Below are 21931 nucleotides of genomic sequence, written 5' to 3' on the forward strand. Positions count from 1 at the left end.
TATTTAAATGCATTTTATGTTTAGCCCTCTTGTTCTAACTTTTGACCTGCTTTATGGTTGTTCTATTGCTCTATTGTTGTACGTTTTTAGAGTTGCAGAACTCGTTACAGTTTTTACTTAATCCCTATTTGAAGTATTATGCAACTTTTAAGCCCATTAGACCTTATTGTTTCAATTGCTGATATCCCTTGTTTCCACTGAACTATTTGAAGTTCCGTTAAATTTAACTAATTTTAAAAGTATACCTTTTGCCAAATTTTTTTTGGAATGTTATTCAGGCTTCGGAGGACAATATTTCGTGAAGCTCCTATATCGAATTGATTTGCTCATGGCAGTATTTTGCTGGTGAACCCAAAGTTATGAATCATTCCTGTACTTGAGCAACGCATTAAACTTTTGAACTCCAATTTTTAGGTTTTTCAGGGTTGCATTATTTTAACGACGATCTGCCTTAACAGCATAATTTTTTTCATCAATGCAAAATTTTTCAATATGGCACAAGACGTCAACTTTCTATTACATAAGGTAATATATGGCCGTATTTAAAAACGTTTGTCTATGAAGTCTACCTCGCGTTCATTAACATTTCTGGATTTTAAGTATTTTTTGATTAGGTCAAAACGTTTCTTACTCATAGCATAAGTCACCATATCAAAGCGATTGTCTGTAACAAGTGCTCAATTTTAACGAAACTTATTATTATTTTATAACTTTTAAAACCGAGTGACTAATTATTAAACTCGACTAATAAAAAAAGCTTAAAAAATAAACATATTGATAAAAACAATTAGGGAAGATTAAATTGAAGCACTTGTATTTCTTTTAGAAACAAAATGTGTCACGGTAATAATTTGTAGTAAAATGTATCTATTATCATTTTATTTTCTATGATTCAAGAGATTTTGAAAGTTACTCCTTAAAATGCGTGTAAACTTAAAATGCGTGAAAATTTAAAGCTAGTTTGCGTTATTTTATTTAAGTGATCCAATTTTGTGATAACATCATATTGATTGCACCAAGTTAACCGTATTGCTATGGTTTATACGTTTTCGCATTTAATGTGATTGGACTTAAAATAATAAATTTATCTTATAAGTTGTCACAAGCATTATATTTTAGATAAATAACAAAATACTCAAAGGTTTCCAAGATCAAAGCTATAAAATTTTCTTTATTTAATTAGTAATAAAAAAAATTGTTTAAAGAAATTTAGGCGAAATTTAAAGAGTTGTCGAAATTGAAAATTTAGGTTGTGCAATTTTATTTTCCGTTTAAACAAAGACATGCAATAAGTCATCATAGATAAAAAAATTTATTTTTTGGTGGTAATATTGGCATGTTTTCGACCGAAGGTTATTTTTTTGATAAAATTGAAACAAAATATTGATAAAATATAACCAAAAAAACGTTCCTCGTAAGTTATATTGATAAATAAATTTAAAAACTGATATGAGAATAGTTTTTTAATATCTAAAAATTTATGCTTTGAAAAAAAATGGGTGGGATTATATAATTTACTTAAACAACATTATTCTTTACATGTATAATTTTGTAAGTTTTTAGAAGTTTAATTTTTTTTAATAAAATTATAATTTTGCTAAATATTTATCAAGATCCTAAAAGTTTATACGATCTAAAACACCCAATAGCTCTAATATAATTTACTAGAAATATCTTCCTAACCGCATGCCATGTTACGCTTAAGTTTGGATAATGCATTGTTAAGCTCGTGTTAAGTTATTTTATCGATAGATAAACAACAGGTGGTTTTCTTTAACAGTTATGCATTAATGTTTTAATTAAAATAAGTAACCTAATTACAACATTCTCAATGGTTTAATTGGGTTTCTTGTTTTAATTAGATACACAATAATTTATGCAAGAGACGATCCAATATTAACGAAATATTTGTTCATATCTTGACACTTTTTTTTTTTTTTATAATCTTACTCAAAATTATTTTTGGGGAAAGGTTGGCAGCTTCTTCTATTTTTCTTCCAGTAACGTATTTGATCACAAACCACGTTTTCACTATATCAAATTTATGTTTACCAAGTTCTCAAGAAAAGTGATTAGTCTATTAAAATTCTTTTTAAAGAATTGTTGTCAATTTTTTAAGCTTTTTATCTTTTTCCCCTACATAGCATTTTTGTTTCTATCCATGGATTTTCAATATCTATGTTGTTTATTTTTAAAAAATACTTTTATGAGCAAAAACTATCAAAAATGTTGAAACTTAAAAAAACTATTAAACGCACTCTCTATATCTATAGAATTATAACAGCTTACCTATTTTTTATTATACAGTCTACTTTTTAGTTAGTCTAAACTTCTATTAAAGAGACTTCTCCTATTTACAAAGGGCTTTATCATTGTTATTTTTTGATTTTGCGAGCGATTCGGAAAATAATATGATGGCCTAAAAAATCTTCAATGGAAATATCAAAATGTGTATTTAATGTTATCAATATGAATGTTTTCAATAGCAGTTAAATATTTTACTGTAAAGTATCTAGGCATAAAGTGGTAAAAACAAAAAAAAATATCCTTTTGGGTTAATATCTTGTCAATCAATATAATAATATAACAAAATATTACATAGGGTAGCATATTTTAATTTATTAAGAATAACAAAATTGAATTATTTGTTTTGCTAACACATGAAAACTCTTTATTTCTGGTTAAATATTACCTTAAAAAACATAATCAATTATAATAAAGTACATAGGGCTGAATTTAAATTTTCCAAACCTTTTGATCGATTACACTGGTCAACAATGAATTTGCACCAGCTTTAATTTTAGGCTTACTAGATGTAGTTTACCAAGCTGATTCCAAATCTGTGTTTAGTTTTTCTCCAGCACGTCTGAATCTTGAGATAATGTATGTGTGTTTTTTGCACTAATATATAGTTTTAGTGTGAAATATACTAATGTTTCTTTAATTTCAGGGTAATTATTTTAATAAAATTAACTTATATAATGCCTAGAAATTGCAAATAATCACCAAACGCCTATTGCCACATTTGTGGGCAATTTACATTGTCAGTGCAGCGAAAGAAAATCACTCCAGATTAACTAATTTTCTTTCGCTGCCCTGACAATGTAATGTGCCCACAAATGTAGCAAAAGGCGTCTGGTGAATTTTTGCAATTTTTAGGCATTATATAAGTTAGTGTTATTGAAATAATTACACTGAAAATAAAGAAACTTTAGTATAAAATGATTTTCTTTCGAGTGAGGCCTGTTCCTCAAGACAGCACCCTGCTCCTTCCAGTACAACCAGCTGATGGATTAGACTTTGTTGAAGACAAATATGTTGTTGATGTTGAACTTCAAGATGCGGCTGTTGTTGACTTTGATCCAGATATTGACGGCGAAGAGCCCAAAGTTTTCACACAAGGTGAACTGAATGATTTGGTTAGAGACTTGTCTCTTTCCAAGGAAAAAACTGAAATTTTGGCGTCAAGACTGAAAGAAAAGAATTTGTTAGCAGTTGGTGTCAAAGTATCCCACTATCGAAAGCGCAACAACGATTAATCTAGGTTTTTCACCATTGATGGATTCTGTGTTACTGCAATAATGTCAATGGTCTTTACAAAAATTTATCCCAAGTGCAGTCGCCTCGTGATTGGCGCTTCTTTATTGATTTATTCAAGAGGAGTTTGAAGGCCGTGTTGTTGCAGATTGGCAATCAGAAGCCATGTGTTCCAATTGCTCATTCCGTACACTTGAATGAAACTCACGAAAATATGAAAATATTACTAGACGCTATTGATTACAAAACTCATCAGTGGAACATTTGTGGTGATTTGAAAGCAATTGGTATGTTTATGGGTATGCAAACAGGGTTTACCAAGTTCTGCTGCTTTCTTTGGTTTATGGAATAAACGTGCTGTGAACGAACGTCACGTAAAACGTGATTGGATATTGAGAACTGAATATGATCCCGGTGTAAGCAGCGTTCACTCTATTTCGCTGGTTGATCCAAAAAAAATATTTTTCCCACCGCTTCACATCAAGCTTGGTTTGATGAAAAACCTTGTAAAAGCATTATGTAAAACTGAAACAGTGGTTTTTCAATACTTGGTTGAAAAATTTCCCAAAATTAGTGCAGCGAAACTCAAAGAAGGTGTTTTTGTCGGACCCCAAAAAAAATGAAAGACCATGGATTTGAAGAGTCACTTACTTCCGACAAAAAAGAAGAGTAGAAAGCATTTTTATGGGTTTGTAAGAACTTCTTGGGAATCACAAACCGTTCAAATATGAAAATTGTATTCAAAAGCTATTCGATTCGTTCCAAAAAGTGGGCTGACGTATGTCATTAAAAATGCATTTTCTGCATTCGCATTTGGCATTTTTTCCTAAAAATTTGGGCGCTGTGAGTGATAAACAAGGTGAACGATTCCACCAAGATATTCAAGTGATGAAAAAGCGTTACCATGGATTTTGGAATGAAAGCATGTTAACTGACTACTGTTGGATGCTTTATCGTGATGAACCAGAAAAAGTCTACAAAAGGAAGTCATAATCACAGAGATTTTAAGTGATTTATATGCTTTAGTCAACAGTCTTTAAACTATTAAATGTGTTTAATGCTTACGAATAAACCTATTCACAGAGACTTTGACTTATTTGTATAGAAACCTAAGTGGTGCTTGAAATATTGAATGTTTATCAATGTCTATGTATAGGGATAAAGTACAGAATGTCCTTAAATTAAAATTTCAAATATCTCAAGAACTAGACGTGCTGGAAGAAAACTGAAATCAGATTTAAAATCAGCGCAAAAAACTTGATTCATAGATTCATGGTGCATTCAAAAAGAATTTTTTTGTTGACCAGTTTTATTAGACGCTTCAAACAATCGTAATTCGTTTTTAATAAATAATTACATTTTTTTTGTTGGTGAAGCCACAACAGTGTCAAATAAATATTCATAAAGTTCATCAATTTTCCTTTTCTTTAGCAATAATTCTTTAGATTATGGAGCAGCACTCTTTTTATTTGAATTAATTTATTGTCTATTTTTAATTAAGATTGTATCTTTCAAAAAAAAGTCTTTTGAAAATGGGATCTTAAACATTTTTTATCATTAGGTAAAAAAATGTTTTAAATATATTGAAAGCATTTTAATCAAAGAATTCCACCTTGTCTTTGTGTCAAGAATCATTAATTGTTGTATTCCAAGCTCTTTCAAACAATGTTGTTGAAAGCATATCGTTTTTGGTTGTAGATCTCCAAAATAACTTATCAATTTTTATTATTTTTATTACAGTTTTACAAAGATTATTTGCCAATTCAATTACATCGTTGTTGCCATCTCTTCTTTCCATTAAGTTCAAATTCTTTGAAGTACTTATTTTTGTAAAGGACATTAACTGCAGCTAGATGAATACCATGGGAGTAACATAGTTGATGAACAATATTTAAACGTTTTCCTTATTTTTTCATCGAACTGGCACCATCAGTCACTATACCAAGAAAATCTTGATCAAGACTTGAATTAAAGTCTTCAAGCTATTTTATAATCACTTCAAATGATTTTTCTGCTGTCATAGAACCATCAATCTTAAACATACCGAGTGATTAAAATTGAACTTTTAAAAAATGCAAACTTAAACACAAACACCGATAATTTTTCTTTGATGTCTATATATCTAAAAATAATGAAAAATGAGTGTCAGATTTTTTCAACTTTTCAAAGTCATCAGCTAAATCGGACTTTTCTTTTTTGCAATATTCCAAAAGCATTCTTTTCATTCCACGTCTATTAATTGGAATTTTGAAGTTTTGAGCTACCCAACCATTTTTAATATCAATACTTTTCTCTAACTTAAAATTTGAATATGATCTACTGCAAGTCTAGCAATATCTATTAATTCTTTTACTACAAAAGTTTTATGATTTTATTATTTTAACTTTTACAAGACCATATATCATCGACATTGTGATTGTTAGTTGAAATGTTGAAGAACAGTATTTGCACTTGACGATTGAACTTTTTGAATGAATCAAAACATGTTTCTAAACTCCAAAACATTTTTCAGTTGGTATCATCCAGTAATTTTCTATTTTGAAAATCGTTTTTAAGATTATGTTTTTGAAACAAAACTAAGCGTAAATTATGTTGTTTATATTCATAATGAAAAAATATGTTGCCACTGCTCAGTCACGGAAGCATCGAATTGACTTTGGTTGATCAAGCGACAATAAAATGTACACAAAAAGTTCGAACTCAAATATAAAGAAAGACAGAAAAAAACTACGTTTATCTGTCTTTCGCTTTTTTTTTTAAATTTTTTAGTGAGAAAAATTTATTATTACTTGAATTATTTTAAAAACAAAGAAATTATTCAAACAATTTCAAATAAAAAATTTGTTTTGATTATTCAAATAATTATTTATTAGATAACAGCACTAATTAAAAGGCAAAATTGTATGTAATCATAAAACTATTTTTTAAAAATTCAAAAAGCTCAATATAATTAAATTAAATTAAATTAAACAAAAATTAACAATAACAAACAAAGATTTCCATCAAACAGTTATGTTCAGCTCAAATGTTATTTTAGAGGTACTGAATTTTCAACCACTGTTAAACTTTTGCAGCTATTGAGTTTTTAACTTCTCATAGAGGACTAAAAGTATGGAATAAAAACTAACTAATGAACTAAATTTAGAAGTAATGTTTAATGAGTTTAAGACCAAATTGAGGCAAAACCAATAGATGAGCAATATTTTTGTTTATGGATCACTATTGATAAAACTGCGCTACTTATGAAGGTTCGTAGTTATCGGATTTTTTTAGTAAAAATTTATGATTCATTAAATTCTGTCATGTTCTCCTGATAATTTATGGTATATACTGTTAGTAAAAATATCAATTATTATTCTATAACAATAAAACATGTATATATTTTTTTTGGATTCATTTACCCCAACTACAACAGGATTGATAAAAAACAATCTATCAATAAATTAACAAAAAAAAGAAAATTTTTTTAAAAAGTATGATAAAGATTTAGTTCATAACAGCATAAAAAATTTTTAAGGTAATGTTAACGGCGCTATATAAATTCTAAGATACTGTAGAATGATATCAACTAAGAAATCAAACAAAACTCAATATTCATTTTAAAAGATTTGCTTTCTTTAGTTTAATTTATTCAAGTATTTTTTTTTTTTATTTAATATACAAATTATTATAGTTTTAATATAGATTAAGAGGCTCTATAAAAAGATTGTGAAAGGGCTCCATTAAAAGGTTGTGATAATGTAATGTTCTCCTTATCTTTTTTGAGCCCCTTTTTAGTTTAACATTGTTTTTCATTGTAAGTCCAGTATATACTTTTGCATTTTTTTTTTTTTTTATCTATATGTAAACGTGCATTGTTAAAATAATGTTTACACTAGGGAACAGGGAAAAAAAAAGGTAAAAAAAAAGAAGTTAATAAAGACAATTTTTGTAAATTTTCCTAAAGATAACTGTTGTTATTGTGAAATATTTTCTTTTTTCTTTAATTAATTAACCAACCAATGTAGCGTTGCATTGATTTTAAAAAAGCAGCATGTCAGAGTTAAAAAAACTTAGTATAGAAAACGGTATGAAATAACCAGACTCAAAAGAACAAATAATAATATGGGTAACATTAATAAAGTCAAGCTTTTTAAACAAATTACGTTTACCATAAACTGCATTCAAAAAACACTTTTTGCAATATTTTATAATAAGCTCTTTAAGCGACTTAACAATTTATGATTTAAGCGTATAAATAAATATTACTCGGAAAGGAATGGAAATATCCTTTATTGATTTGTTATCAGACATGCACTTTTCGCTGGGTCATTTTCAAATTTTTGAATTCCACTGAAAAGAACATTTTAAACGCCTAAAAAGATATTTTTGATGATAAACCAAAAAATAATAGGTTTCATTTATAGACATGCCTATAAGTCTTTTTCTACTGTGTTTATAAATGCTTATAAATATAAATTTCTAATGCACTTATAACTAAGTTTTTATGAATGCTTAAAAGTCTTTACATACAGTCCTACAGCATGCTCTGCTGTAACTTTTTGATATTTTTACATAGTATCAATCAATTTTAACTAGCTAATAAATAAACTCATTAGAAACTTTAAAATATTTTATATTGAAACCTTTTCAAATAAATCTTTAAATTTATTTGTTTTTATGGGTTCGTTCTTAGCATAAACTAGTTCATCCTTACATTGTTTCCTGCTGCCCTAATGCATAGGCAGCCTAACTCCCTTTTATTTTTAAACTATTTTGCACTATAAGTAGAAAAAACATCTACCGCAGCTTCGGTATCGTTGATACATCATTGCTCATTTGATATCACGGATAACACTTTGAGTTTGTTTGGATCGAAACCCTGATTTTATAGATTTAAAATGTTCAAAAAACAGTAGCACTTTTTTTTAACTTTTATAAAGCAAAGAATAATTAATAATATTCTAAACTTTAAAGCATCAACTTCAAGTTTAAAAAAGGATGACAGTATAAATGATTAGGGGCAGCGAAAATGTTAACAATCAACAGCAAACAAAAGCAGTGGAAACTGTAAAAAATCTCCATGAAACCAAAGACGATATTCAAAGCAATTTGCTCAAAATAACTGAAGAAAGTGTAAAATGGATTTACTTAACCTACCAATAAGTAAAAATAAACTAAGAATGTCTTTGTCTAATTACGGCCCGAATCAAGTTTGCAAAGATTTTCCTTTAGATGAACAAAAACTAAGTTTTCAACAATGCATTATTAACAAAAACTTTTCGAATGATGAAATCTTTTTTGTAGGAAAGTTTAATTTAAGCACAAGTGTTGCTCAGAATTGATGCAAGCATTAGCATAACATATAAGTAAGTTGCTCTGTACATAAAAAGGTTTTCAGTACATTTTAAATTCATCACCCGTAAACCTTCTGTGCAAGTCTAAAGCAAAAACCAAATATTGATAGTGTTAATACAAAAATATTACCAAGAAAGAAAAGATTTAGAATCATATCTTAGAGTGTATTATATCTCTTTTAAAAGTGTAGTCAAGTAAACTGCGATAAGCAAAAAACTTTACTCCTGAGAAAACAGTATATAAGCTCAAAAAAAATTGAATTTTTGAACAACATTAGGAGCGACAACATTTTTGGAAAAACTTTGACTGTTGCTTGAGAGCTAGCCAAAGAAATCAATATTGAGGTAATTTTTTATTTAGTATTGTGGAATTTACCATATACAATTATAACAAAATTCTCAAAAATTAAAAAAGTTTTGCAAAATGAATTTGTTTTTAAATAATTACAAATAATATGTACATTGAAAATAATATACATTGCATATAAAAAATATTTACATTAAAATATTCAAAGTATTATTTGTTCATATATATATATATATATATATATACATATTTATATATATATATATCACTCAATTAATAGGTTCTCAGTATTAAAATGCTTTCTTTTACACTTTCTACAGAGATTATGAATATGACAAATTGATTACTTGTACATACCAAAACCATTACGGGTCATCTATGAATTATGTCGGCACTTTTTCTTGGTTTATTAAACAACCTCCCCTTAATTAAACTCGATCATTTTTTTGACGTTTCCCTCTTGAAAATGATGTCGGTTTTGTTTCCCTTGATCAAATTATATAATATTGAAAATGTATATATACCACCAATTATTTCCTTTTTAACGGATGCTCACTTGAAGTAAAAAAACAAGACACGAATTTTCTTTCAGACATTGAAGAATCAAGCTTATTTCTTTGTTTAAATTGTTTTCCAATGACCGTGGACAGTTTTAAGCTGATCCAGCAGGAGTAGAGATTTTATACCACATTGTTGGTGTAAATAGATCTCAAACCCGTTCATTGATGGCGTAAATTTCAACATCACTTTTTTTTAACGTCAGTTTTTTTATTGACATCATTTTGTCTCATCACCCCTCCGCATTGACAATTATTGTCGAACTTCTTAGAACTTCTTTCACCCACTTGCATTATTTATGAATGACCCAACAGCCTAATGATAAAAAAAAAACATATACGCTATTTTCACTTGATTTACTACACCATTTGATATTTAATAGTACTTTACAAAGCTAGCAATATTTCAGTGATGGGTCATTCTGAGTCATTAAATGTTAACGTAAGACGTAATAAATTTAACATGAGTAGAAAAGTAAAACCTTAAAAATATTATTTAAAATTGTTAAGGGTGTTGTCAAAATGTGTTAAAAATAAAATAAATTTAAGTTACTTTTCACTAGGTTTTAAATTTTTTGTCTCGTTTGTTATTCCAGATGTAAAAAAGAGACGACATTATTCAACTGACAAAAAAAATTCTCATTTTGAGAAAAATGAAATTTAGTGTCAATAAATATCTGTTTATTATTAATATATTTAATTGAAAGCCTAACACAATATATAAATGCAATTTTTGTGCTTAGCAGAAGAATTATTTATTCAAAGTGTTCTTTTAAAACAAGACACTCATTTTGGAAATTTATCAATTTATAGACCACGTTACCTTTTAACCTTATAGAGTTTTTTTTTTTTAAATGTAGATGGTAACATATTTTAATATACAAACACATCGTACTAAGTGTGTAATGGGATATTGAAGCCTTTTCAAAAAAAAAAATGGTCAATTAAAAAATTATATAAAATTTTATGTTTAAATTATACACAATCGCATTGCAGTCATACCTCTTCCCCAACCGCACCTATTTACCATAGGTAATTCCATGATGTCTGTGTTCGATCATTTTATGTAAAGTTTGTATAAGCCATATAAAAACCAATTTTGAACACACCGTTAATAAAAATATGTTTTTTTTAACTAAAATAAAGTAATTATTTCAAAAATAAGATTAATTATTATCAAATAATGCCTTATTTTGTCCACCTAGAAAATGTTTAGCTTCAATAAGTCTTTAATTTTTTGCCAAAATAAAAGACAACAGAGCTATGTATGCTTCTTTCAGTTTATCAAACACTTTGATCTTTGGTATAAACATACGGGATCTTGCAGCTTTTTTAGCTAGCCTTTACTATTTCAATTTCCCTAAGTGAAAATGTCATAAATGAACAAACAACCAAGAAGTTTGGCTTTAGAAATTTGCAAATTTTAGAAATTTTCTTTTATGATGTTTATAAATAATCTTAAATTGTTATGGTTTTTTGTAAGATCGTCAAGTGTTTCTGCCCTAAACTTTTAATTTGCAATGACCATGTTTCCGTCACCTTCTATCGAGGTTTTATACCTTTACAGAATGTGACAGAGTTCAAATTTGAAATGAAAGAGTAATGCTGTCAGGTTTTTCAGTTTAATAAACTAGAATAGTAAAATCTATAACTTATCATTTTGTATTTTTCCAAGCACATAAATTGCAGGACAGTTTGACATTCTTTACATTTGAGATAATTGATAATTTAAAATCATGCAGCATAGAACACACATCATCAGAACATCTGTTTCCAACAGTGTCATCATAGTAACAAAAATATAATTTTTGAGTTAAAAGAACATTGGTGTTTCAAAATTAAAACAGCAGTTGCCTGGAATAGTATACAAATTGGTTTCAAACGTTTAAGCATTTTACTTTTTCTGGGAAATCCATGTAAATTATTTCCCAATTGAAAGCGTAATGAGTTGGAAGACGTCTAGCTCTTTTCGCCTAATAAAATATTTAAAGTATTTGCTGATGGATCTGGAGCAATATATTCAGAAGATTCTATTTTTTCAATATATTTTTAGCAGAATCAAAATCAGAGTATGTTGTTTTTTTAAATTTTTTTTTGTGAAACTAATGTTGTTTATTTCATCAGACGTTACCCTTTTCTTTAAATGACCATAGAACCTTAAAAGTGTTTTTGTTAATAATTTTTAAATTAAAACCTTAGTACTAAAAATATTATAAAAATATATGAAACTTGAAATTTTCAAAAAATGGACATCTGTGGTTTTAGCTGTGTGGTCTTTATACACACACACACGCACACACACAAACACACACAAACACACGCACACACACATGTGTATATATATATATATATATATATATATATATATATATATATATATATATATATATATATATATATATATATATATATATATATATATATATATACGTATATATATATATATACGTATATATATATATATACGTATATATATATATATACGTATATATATATATATATATATATATATATATATATATATATATATATATATATATATATATATAGAGGCTTGGTAGCGGAAATAATGCTTAAATTAGAACTGGAAATGATATTATAAAAATAAACAACGGAATAGATGCTTTACTAAGTATAGGGCACCTTTTTTTTGGTAGAGTTTTTAAGCTAAACACCTCTACATTCATTTCTAGTGATACAAAAGTTTCTCTAGCATCAACATATACTTCCTTCAGGAATAACTTCAGCATTAGGGTGGAGTGAATTTTAGTTCTTTTTACAATTCGTTTAGCCTGGGTGTGCAAAATTTGTCCATTCATTTCAGAAATACTCTGGAAAAATATCAATGCTTTAGGAAATTATCTTGAGGTGCCTTAAGACCTTTAAAATTTTAATGGGTCCCAAATATTATGTAAAAAAAATTTTTAAAAGTATGTCATGTTGGGTCTCAAAAAAGCAAAATTTTATAAAAATTTCAAAAACAACAATTATATTATAATAAAATTATTATTTAAAATTTTTTTGAAATTATAATTAAAAAAAATAAATTTTTTTCATTTTTAGTTTAAAAGGTCATTTTTTCTGCAATAAACTATAAAATAACAACTAAGATGATAAAAGACCTCATCTCTAACCAGATGAACTTCATGAATAAATAAAGATTTAGTAAATAAGAGTTATTCAAGTTATATAAACTATTTTATTACTTCCAAAAATCATTAAACAGCATAACACGAGCTTTACAAATTTTTTACAATGACTAAAAAATGACTAAGCTAATTTTCTCTTTTGATCGGTTCTTATTTTCTCAAAACAACAAATTAACATTTTTTATTTTTTTTATTTTTACAAAATCCAACTTTGGTTTTTACAAATATTTACGTAAATTTTTATTGGAAAACAATCCGCAAATATACCATAAAAATTGTCTATTAAAAACCTCATAACATATTAACAAATATATTAAATGAGAGCAATCTGAATCAAAAACCACCTAATTGCCAGAAAATGTTCCAGAGCTTTCTGCAACATAACTATCCAATTGATATCAATTAATAAAAAAAAAAAATCCATGAAATTTTAATAAAAATATATTTCAGTTTTAGTTTACGGTTTTAATATTAGTTAGGTTTTTAAATATAGTTAGGTTTTCCTTTTTAAATAGGTATATTATTACAATTATAGATTATTATTTGATTTTGTTTATATTTTATGTTTATATATTATTATTAAATAGTTATATTCCCAGCCGGCAACTTGCGTGTCAAATAACACCACTAGCTCTCAACACGGGTTTGGTACCTTAACAGTTACACCGGTAGTTCTAGACACGTGTTAAATACAGCATTTAGTCTGTGCTACACACCCTGCATAAAGCAAAAAATTTTTCGTGCTTCCAACCTAAGTTTTAGCTTCTGCAACAAATTTCAAAATCTGGTGTGAAGGAAAATAAAGAACGTGTATGCGTATAATAAAATGCTTATATTAAAAGGCGTATAATAAAAAGAATGCGTACAATAAATATGAATGCGTATATTAAAATACGTATAATAACACGTAATTATAAAAGTCTTTTAGAATGGAAGATTAAATTTTATATTTCTTTAGCTTTTTTTTCTTTGCTTTTAATTTCAAAGCATTTATTATGCCACGTTTAATCAGCACTTAATCAATGTCAGGTTGGCATAGATTGTAAGCTAGTTAAGCAAGTTATATATATATATATATAATATATATATATATATATATACATATATATATATATATATATATATATATATATATATATATATATATATATATATATATATATATATATATATATATATATATATATATATATATATACATATATATATATATATGTATATATATATTTTATATATTTATGTAATAGCTATATATATATAAATATATATATATATATATATATATATATATATATATATATATATATATATATATATATATATATATATATATATGTAATATATATATGTATATATATATATATATATATATATATATATATATATATATATATATATATATATATATATATATATATATATACATATGTATATTACATATAAATATATATATTACATATATATATATATATATATATATATATATATATATATATATATATATATATTATATATATATATATATATATAATTATATTTAGATGAATAAAAACAACTGATTAGCGGGACTTAAAGTTTCATGCCCAAAGGCAATCATCAGCCGTTAATACAAACAAAAAACGTAAACAAACCGTTGCAAAAACGTAAAAAATTACTGTAGAATGACATCTGACGTTATAAACAAATCTACGTAAAAAACAAATCAAAAAACAAAAAACAAAAAGCCGTTATAGTTTACTAGTCCCCTGTGTCAAATAAAGATAATAGGAATTTTTTTGAATGTCGACACTGAGATACGATTTCGTTTTTTTTATTCAGTAGGTTTTTTCCATTATGCGAAAAAATTACATTTTTTTCGTAGAGACAAAGGTGGCATATTTTTGTTGCTAGATTGTAAGGTTTACAACGTTTGACAAATTTCCATTCTATAATGGGCTTTATGTTTTGGTCTTTTAAGCTCCATATTTCCTTAGATAGTTCTGTGTCATTTCTATATTTAACTGATGCAAATGATTTGAGATGGTTTGCGTATCTTAGTTTAAAAGGTGTATTACTAATGCCAAAATATACTTTTTTATTACGATCATGATGACTGGAACTTACGGTTGCTTTATAGACAATATTGCTAGATAAACATTGATTGTTGAAAGGACAAAATGCTTTATCTACGCAGTTACATTGGTTGGTTTTTAATTGATTTTTGTTGTGTAAAATTTTGAAATTATGCGAATTTATGATAGATTTTAGGTTAGGCATGCAACTGTAGCTAATCTTAATAGAATTTCGGTTGAATATTTTATGTAGCTTGTGGCCGGCTGGAAAATGTTAGTCAATAAGGGCTAGAAAATGGTTTATTATTTTTGTTTTGACGTTTAAGCTGAACGGAGGGTTATACCAAATAATATTACGTTTACGTTGCTTTTTTTGTTGATTTTGACTTGAGATTATTTGTGGTTGGTAGGTAAGGTTCGATTTGTATCCCGATTTTTTTAAAGCCTTTTCATACGGTGGAATAGCCTTTTTGAAGAATATTTCATTAATTGACATGGAAGATAATCTTTGTTCAATGTTGCGAGGGATTGCTTTTATTATGCTTGGAGGGTGGTTGGAATTGGAGTGGATGTACCTTATTTGATTATCAGGTTTAAAATATGGTTGAAACGTATTGTTACTTAGATTTAACGCAACATCGAGGTAGTTAACAATTTTAAATTAGATTGAATGGTGATTTGAAGATCGTTTCTTTTAAAAATGAGTGTTATATGCTTTTTGATTTTTTCCATTTACTGACCGTTTTTGTTCTTGAATACAGTAAGACCGTCGTCATGATATAGGCCGAAATCTTCTTTATTATAATGTTGTGAAATTTGATACAGTATGAAAATACCTATTAATTCGCAAACTTCAGCACCGTCAAATGCCCCCATTGTTACATCGAACAACCCACCTCTTTTTTTAATCCATGCTTCATCGTTGTTGAAGATAAGAGATTTTCTTGCATGCTTTATTAATGCTTTGTCTTCGCTTTTGATGACGATATGATGGTCAGCAAAATTCATAGCATTGTTGAGGGTGCTTTCCTTTATGGAAGGGTAAAAATCGTTAACATCAAAAACTAGGAATTTGTATAAGTGTTTATTGGTGATTTTTTTAAACCAGTCTAAAACATTTTGCGTACTTTGCCATTGATTCAAAAAAAGTTTATTTTTAAGTTCACAATTAATTTTTGTTAAAATTACCTTAGAAATTCGTCCTACCTCATTATTTGAAGGGTTCAAAAAGCGCACAGATGGATTGTTTACGAAGTTTTCCTTGTGATCTTTCAAAGTGAAAAAACAGTTAGAGGATCCGTTTATTTCTATTTTTTTATATACCTCGTGGTTGGTTAAAATTTGTTTTCCTTCTTTGTTTATATGGTCTTTTAATTTTGGATTTGCTTTTTTGTAGGTAGTGGTAATGGCATTTGTTAACAGATTATTGTAATCTTCTTTAGACAGTTTATACATATTTGATGTTTTGTCTAGATTTGTTTAGATTTTTGTCTAGATTTGTTTAGATTTTGTCTAGATTTGTCTAGATTTGTTTAGATTGTTTAGATTAGCTACAGTTGCATGCCTAACCTAAAATCTATCATAAATTCGCATAATTTCAAAATTTTACACAACAAAAATCAATTAAAAACCAACCAATGTAACTGCGTAGATAAAGCATTTTGTCCTTTCAACAATCAATGTTTATCTAGCAATATTGTCTATCAAGCAACCGTAAGTTCCAGTCATCATGATCGTAATAAAAAAGTATATTTTGGCATTAGTAATACACCTTTTAAACTAAGATACGCAAACCATCTCAAATCATTTGCATCGGTTAAATATAGAAATGACACAGAACTATCTAAGGAAATATGGAGCTTAAAAGACCAAAACATAAAGCCCATTATAGAATGGAAAATTGTCAAACGTTGTAAACCTTACAATCTAGCAACAAAAATATGCCACCTTTGTCTCTACGAAAAATATGTAATTTTATCGCATAATGGAAAAAACCTACTGAATAAAAAAAACGAAATCGTATCTCAGTGTCGACATTCAAAAAAATTCCTATGATCTTTATTTGACACAGGGGACTAGTAAACTATAACGGCTTTTTGTTTTTTGTTTTTTGATTTGTTTTTTACGTAGATTTGTTTATAACGTCAGATGTCATTCTACAGTAATTTTTTACGTTTTTGTAACGGTTTGTTTACGTTTTTTGTTTGTATTTACGGCTGATGATTGCCTTTGGGTATGAAACTTTAAGTCCCGTTAATCAGTTGTTTTTATTCATCTAAATATAATTATATATAGCTCTATTATTCAGTAATATTGAGCACTGTAACACGTACAAGAGACTTCGTATTATTACATCAAAATACTTAACCTCGAATATATTCTATATATCGATATCTATACAAATATATATATATATATATATATATATATATATATATATATATATATATATATTTATATATATATATATATATATATATATATATATATATATATATATATATATATATATATATATATTTATATTTATATATACATATATATCTATTACATAAATATATAAAATATATATTTATAAATATATATATATGTATATATATATATATATATATGTATATATATATATATACATATATATTTACTTATATATTTCTACAGCACAGACATTACAAATCTATGCAGAGTAGGACTATTGCGTTATTAGTATAGTAGCAATTAGTCAATTACACGCTCTGTGGTAAGACATCATATTTTTTTCTAAATTCTCCAACTGCTTTTGATGTCACTAAGTCATTCCCCAAATTGTACCAATGTGGCTTCCATATTTTTCTTTTGCTAATAAGTTGTGTAAATTTAAGTAACTCGTTATGTCATCTTTATTGTATTTTGCATTCCTTTTCTAATAACTGATGATGGTGAGACAGACCAATTATTTGTCGGATCATTTTTTTTCCCATTTTTTGGAATAGATATGATGCTTATTTGTTCCCATTCTTGTTATGTAGTTTTACTTTTGTATGCTTTAATAAATAGTAAACTAAGTGGCAGGCTCAGAGCAGAACTGCATTTTTTTAGAATATAATGAGAAATATCGTCAATTCCAGCTGCTTTGTTTTCATCTAATAAATCAAGTTTTTTTCAACATTAAATGGTGAGAATAAAACAGATCGATTTAAATTATATTTCCTAATTGTTCTTGACGATAACCTTTTTATTAAATCATTTTCTTGATAAGTTGGTTTGCTGAATGATTTGTAAAATTGTTTATTTAGACAATTGACTATGTTTACATTTGATGTTAAATATATGCCGACAGCATTGATTAATGAAATAATTTTATTTTTATATGATTTTTTATTATTTATATATTTGTATAATAATTGAACCTGTCATTTCGAAAAGGGCACAAGTCCATTTACTAAAACTTTTCAAAATCAACAAAAATATGATTTTTATTAAAATAATGTCTAGGTTGCTATAGAAATTAAACATAGAAGTAGATAAATAAAGAACGTATATAACTTATGTATTTTTTATTTTTTTTAAAAAAAAACATAAATCATACAGAAATTTTTAATTCAAACTTATGAACTAACTGCTAAAAGTTTTGGACTTATGTCCTTTTCAAAATGACAGGTTCAATTTTGGGTTAAATTTGCATTTGTTTATTATTGATTTTTCATGTTTAATTCGGGCATTTTTTACTAATTTTTTCAATTCTCTTTATTTTCTATTGTAATCAGTTGAATGTTGTTTTTTATGGTCAAATGATTTTGAAGCAGATTTCATAACGAAATATAATTTTTATTTTTGATTAGTTGCCTTTTTGATATCATTATTGTGCCATTAGTTAGAGCTATTTTTAATTTTATTACTACTAATATAGATTTTTGGTATATGAATATCTATTAGATTTTTAGAAGTTTTTATTAGAAGGTTTATCATTTCGTTAATGTTTTGATTATTGAATAGTTTAAACCAGTTGATGCTGTTGATTGCTATATTTAGATCAGAATAGTTACCTTTTTGGTACTTTTTGATTTTCTTGTATTGATATATATGTGTGATTCATTTAGGTAAAAGTCCCAGGTTAGTGTTGAATGGAGTTTTTTTTTACTGTGATATTGGATCATTAACGTTAATTGTATAGATCTTGTTCGGGTAATTTGTAATTTCTAGATCAATTATTTTATTGTTTAGAGTTGGTTCTAGTACTGATTGTACATTGAAATTTAATTTGAGAGTATCTAGAAAATTTATACTAGATTGACGTGTACAATTTGATATCCATTAATGTCCCATTATATGTCTAAATAATTGAAATCTCCTGCTATTAAGAGACTTGAGAAACGCTTTGATCTAACTAGTTGGGAAGCTAATGTAATGGAATAATGCTGTTAGGAAGCTGATGTAATGGAATGGGAAGCTGATGTAATGGAATAGTTAATTGCATTATTTACTTGGTGTTCTGAATGTGGTGGTCTATCGATGCAACTGAAAAGGATGAATTCTGCTTTAATTTTAATTTCACACCAGATTAGATTCAATTATAGAACTGTTTAATTGTTGAAAATTTATTTCTATTGATTTAATGTCTTTTTTTATGAAAATCACCTCACCTCCACCTTTTTTACTAGTTCGATTTTTTTTGTAATTAGTGTAATTAGATAGAAAGATTTTTTCTGAATCCTGGTTTGATAAAACAAATTTTTTATCAAACCAGGATTCAGTTACGTTTATAATATGTGGTTGGTTTTGTTGACTCAGCATTAGTTGAAATTCATCCCATTTGTTAGTTAGTGGAGTTGCATTTGAATAGAAGAATTTTATTTTATTTAATGTTTGAATACCTGAATAAAATGAGTAAGGTTTAGATAGTATTAAATTCATTTTTTTTAAGTTCGCCTGAACGTATTCCTTAATAATTTTTTTTTCCCGTTGATTTTATTGTAACATTGCCTCCCATTATTTCCAAGAACTTCATGAGTAAGAGCTGCATTTCTTGTGTTTCTGATTTTTCTTAACTCTTTGTAACATAGTTGTTTATTTTCAGTTTTGTCCTTGTTAATGCAAACATTTTTTAGATATTAAATTCTGTTAATTTTATTGAATTAATAATTACCAAAATTTGAGTTTCTGTGCTGTCAAGATCGAATAATATTAGGATTGGACCTCTTTCTGATTCTTTATGTTTTTTTTGTTCAACCTATTATTCTTTTTATTATTTGATAAAAGGTTGGCATTTCTCGCTATTGGCATTGTTTTGATATTTTGCTTATCATTTCCCAAGATTGTTTTTTTTTGTCATCACTGGATGATTCAATAAAACCGCTGACAATAACACTGTTTTAAAGTTTCTTTTTGGTATTGAATTCATTCATAATTTTAGCCACCATTACAATATATATATATATATATATATATATATATATATATATATATATATATATATATATATATATATATATATATATATATACATATATATATATATATATATATATATATATATATATATATATATATATATATATATATATATATATATATATACAACCCTTAGATGTTGTCCGAAAGTTTTTTCGATATTTTGTTGACAAAAAGTAAAAATTAAAATGCAAGACCGGAATTTTTTTTTTTTTAATAATGATAGACTGCCTGCCCCAACCAAACCCTTAGTCGATGTAGCAGCACTCCCTTGCGGGTCAGGCTATTTGTCAGTCGATATAGCAGCACTCCCTTGCGAGTCAGGCTATTTGTCAGTCGATGTAGCAGCACTCCCTTGCGAGTCAGGCTATTTGTCAGTCGATGTAGCAGCACTCCCTTGCGAGTCAGGCTATAAGATAGTCGATGTAGCAACACTCCGCGCATGATTTACAGTAAAAAAAATAAAAATAAAAACATTTTATTAAAAAAAATAAAAATAAAAACATTTTATTAAAAAAAATAAAAAAAAAACATTGTTTATATTGTTAAAAACATTCACAATGTTTTTAAAACATTCTGGTCAATTAAATTTGCGTTTTTGTGGTTTTTTTAAAAAACGATTAATTTGTAATTAAATTAATGGTTTTTACTTTCGTCCAACACGGAAATGTTGGACGAAAGTTAAAAGTAATTAAAAGTGACGTATATGTTGGCGTAAGAATCACTTTTTTTATTTCGCTCTTCCCAAAGCCAACAAACTATAGATCTATATATATAAATATGTATATATATATATATACATATATATATATATATGTATATATATATATATATTTATATATGTATATATATATACATATGTACATATACCTTTATATTTATATATAGATATATTTATATATATATATATATATATATATATATACAACCCTTAGATGTTGTCCGAAAGTTTTTTCGATATTTTGTTGACAAAAAGTAAAAATTAAAATGCAAGACCGGAATTTTTTTTTTTTTAATAATGATAGACTGCCTGCCCCAACCAAACCCTTAGTCGATGTAGCAGCACTCCCTTGCGGGTCAGGCTATTTGTCAGTCGATATAGCAGCACTCCCTTGCGAGTCAGGCTATTTGTCAGTCGATGTAGCAGCACTCCCTTGCGAGTCAGGCTATTTGTCAGTCGATGTAGCAGCACTCCCTTGCGAGTCAGGCTATAAGATAGTCGATGTAGCAACACTCCGCGCATGATTTACAGTAAAAAAAATAAAAATAAAAACATTTTATTAAAAAAAATAAAAATAAAAACATTTTATTAAAAAAAATAAAAAAAAAACATTGTTTATATTGTTAAAAACATTCACAATGTTTTTAAAACATTCTGGTCAATTAAATTTGCGTTTTTGTGGTTTTTTTTAAAAAACGATTAATTTGTAATTAAATTAATGGTTTTTACTTTCGTCCAACACGGAAATGTTGGACGAAAGTTAAAAGTAATTAAAAGTGACGTATATGTTGGCGTAAGAATCACTTTTTTCCTTCCGCTCTTCCCAAAGCCAACAAACTATAGATC

This window comes from Hydra vulgaris, chromosome 08 (genome assembly GCF_038396675.1).
Source record: "Hydra vulgaris chromosome 08, alternate assembly HydraT2T_AEP".
NCBI lineage: Eukaryota > Metazoa > Cnidaria > Hydrozoa > Anthoathecata > Hydridae > Hydra > Hydra vulgaris.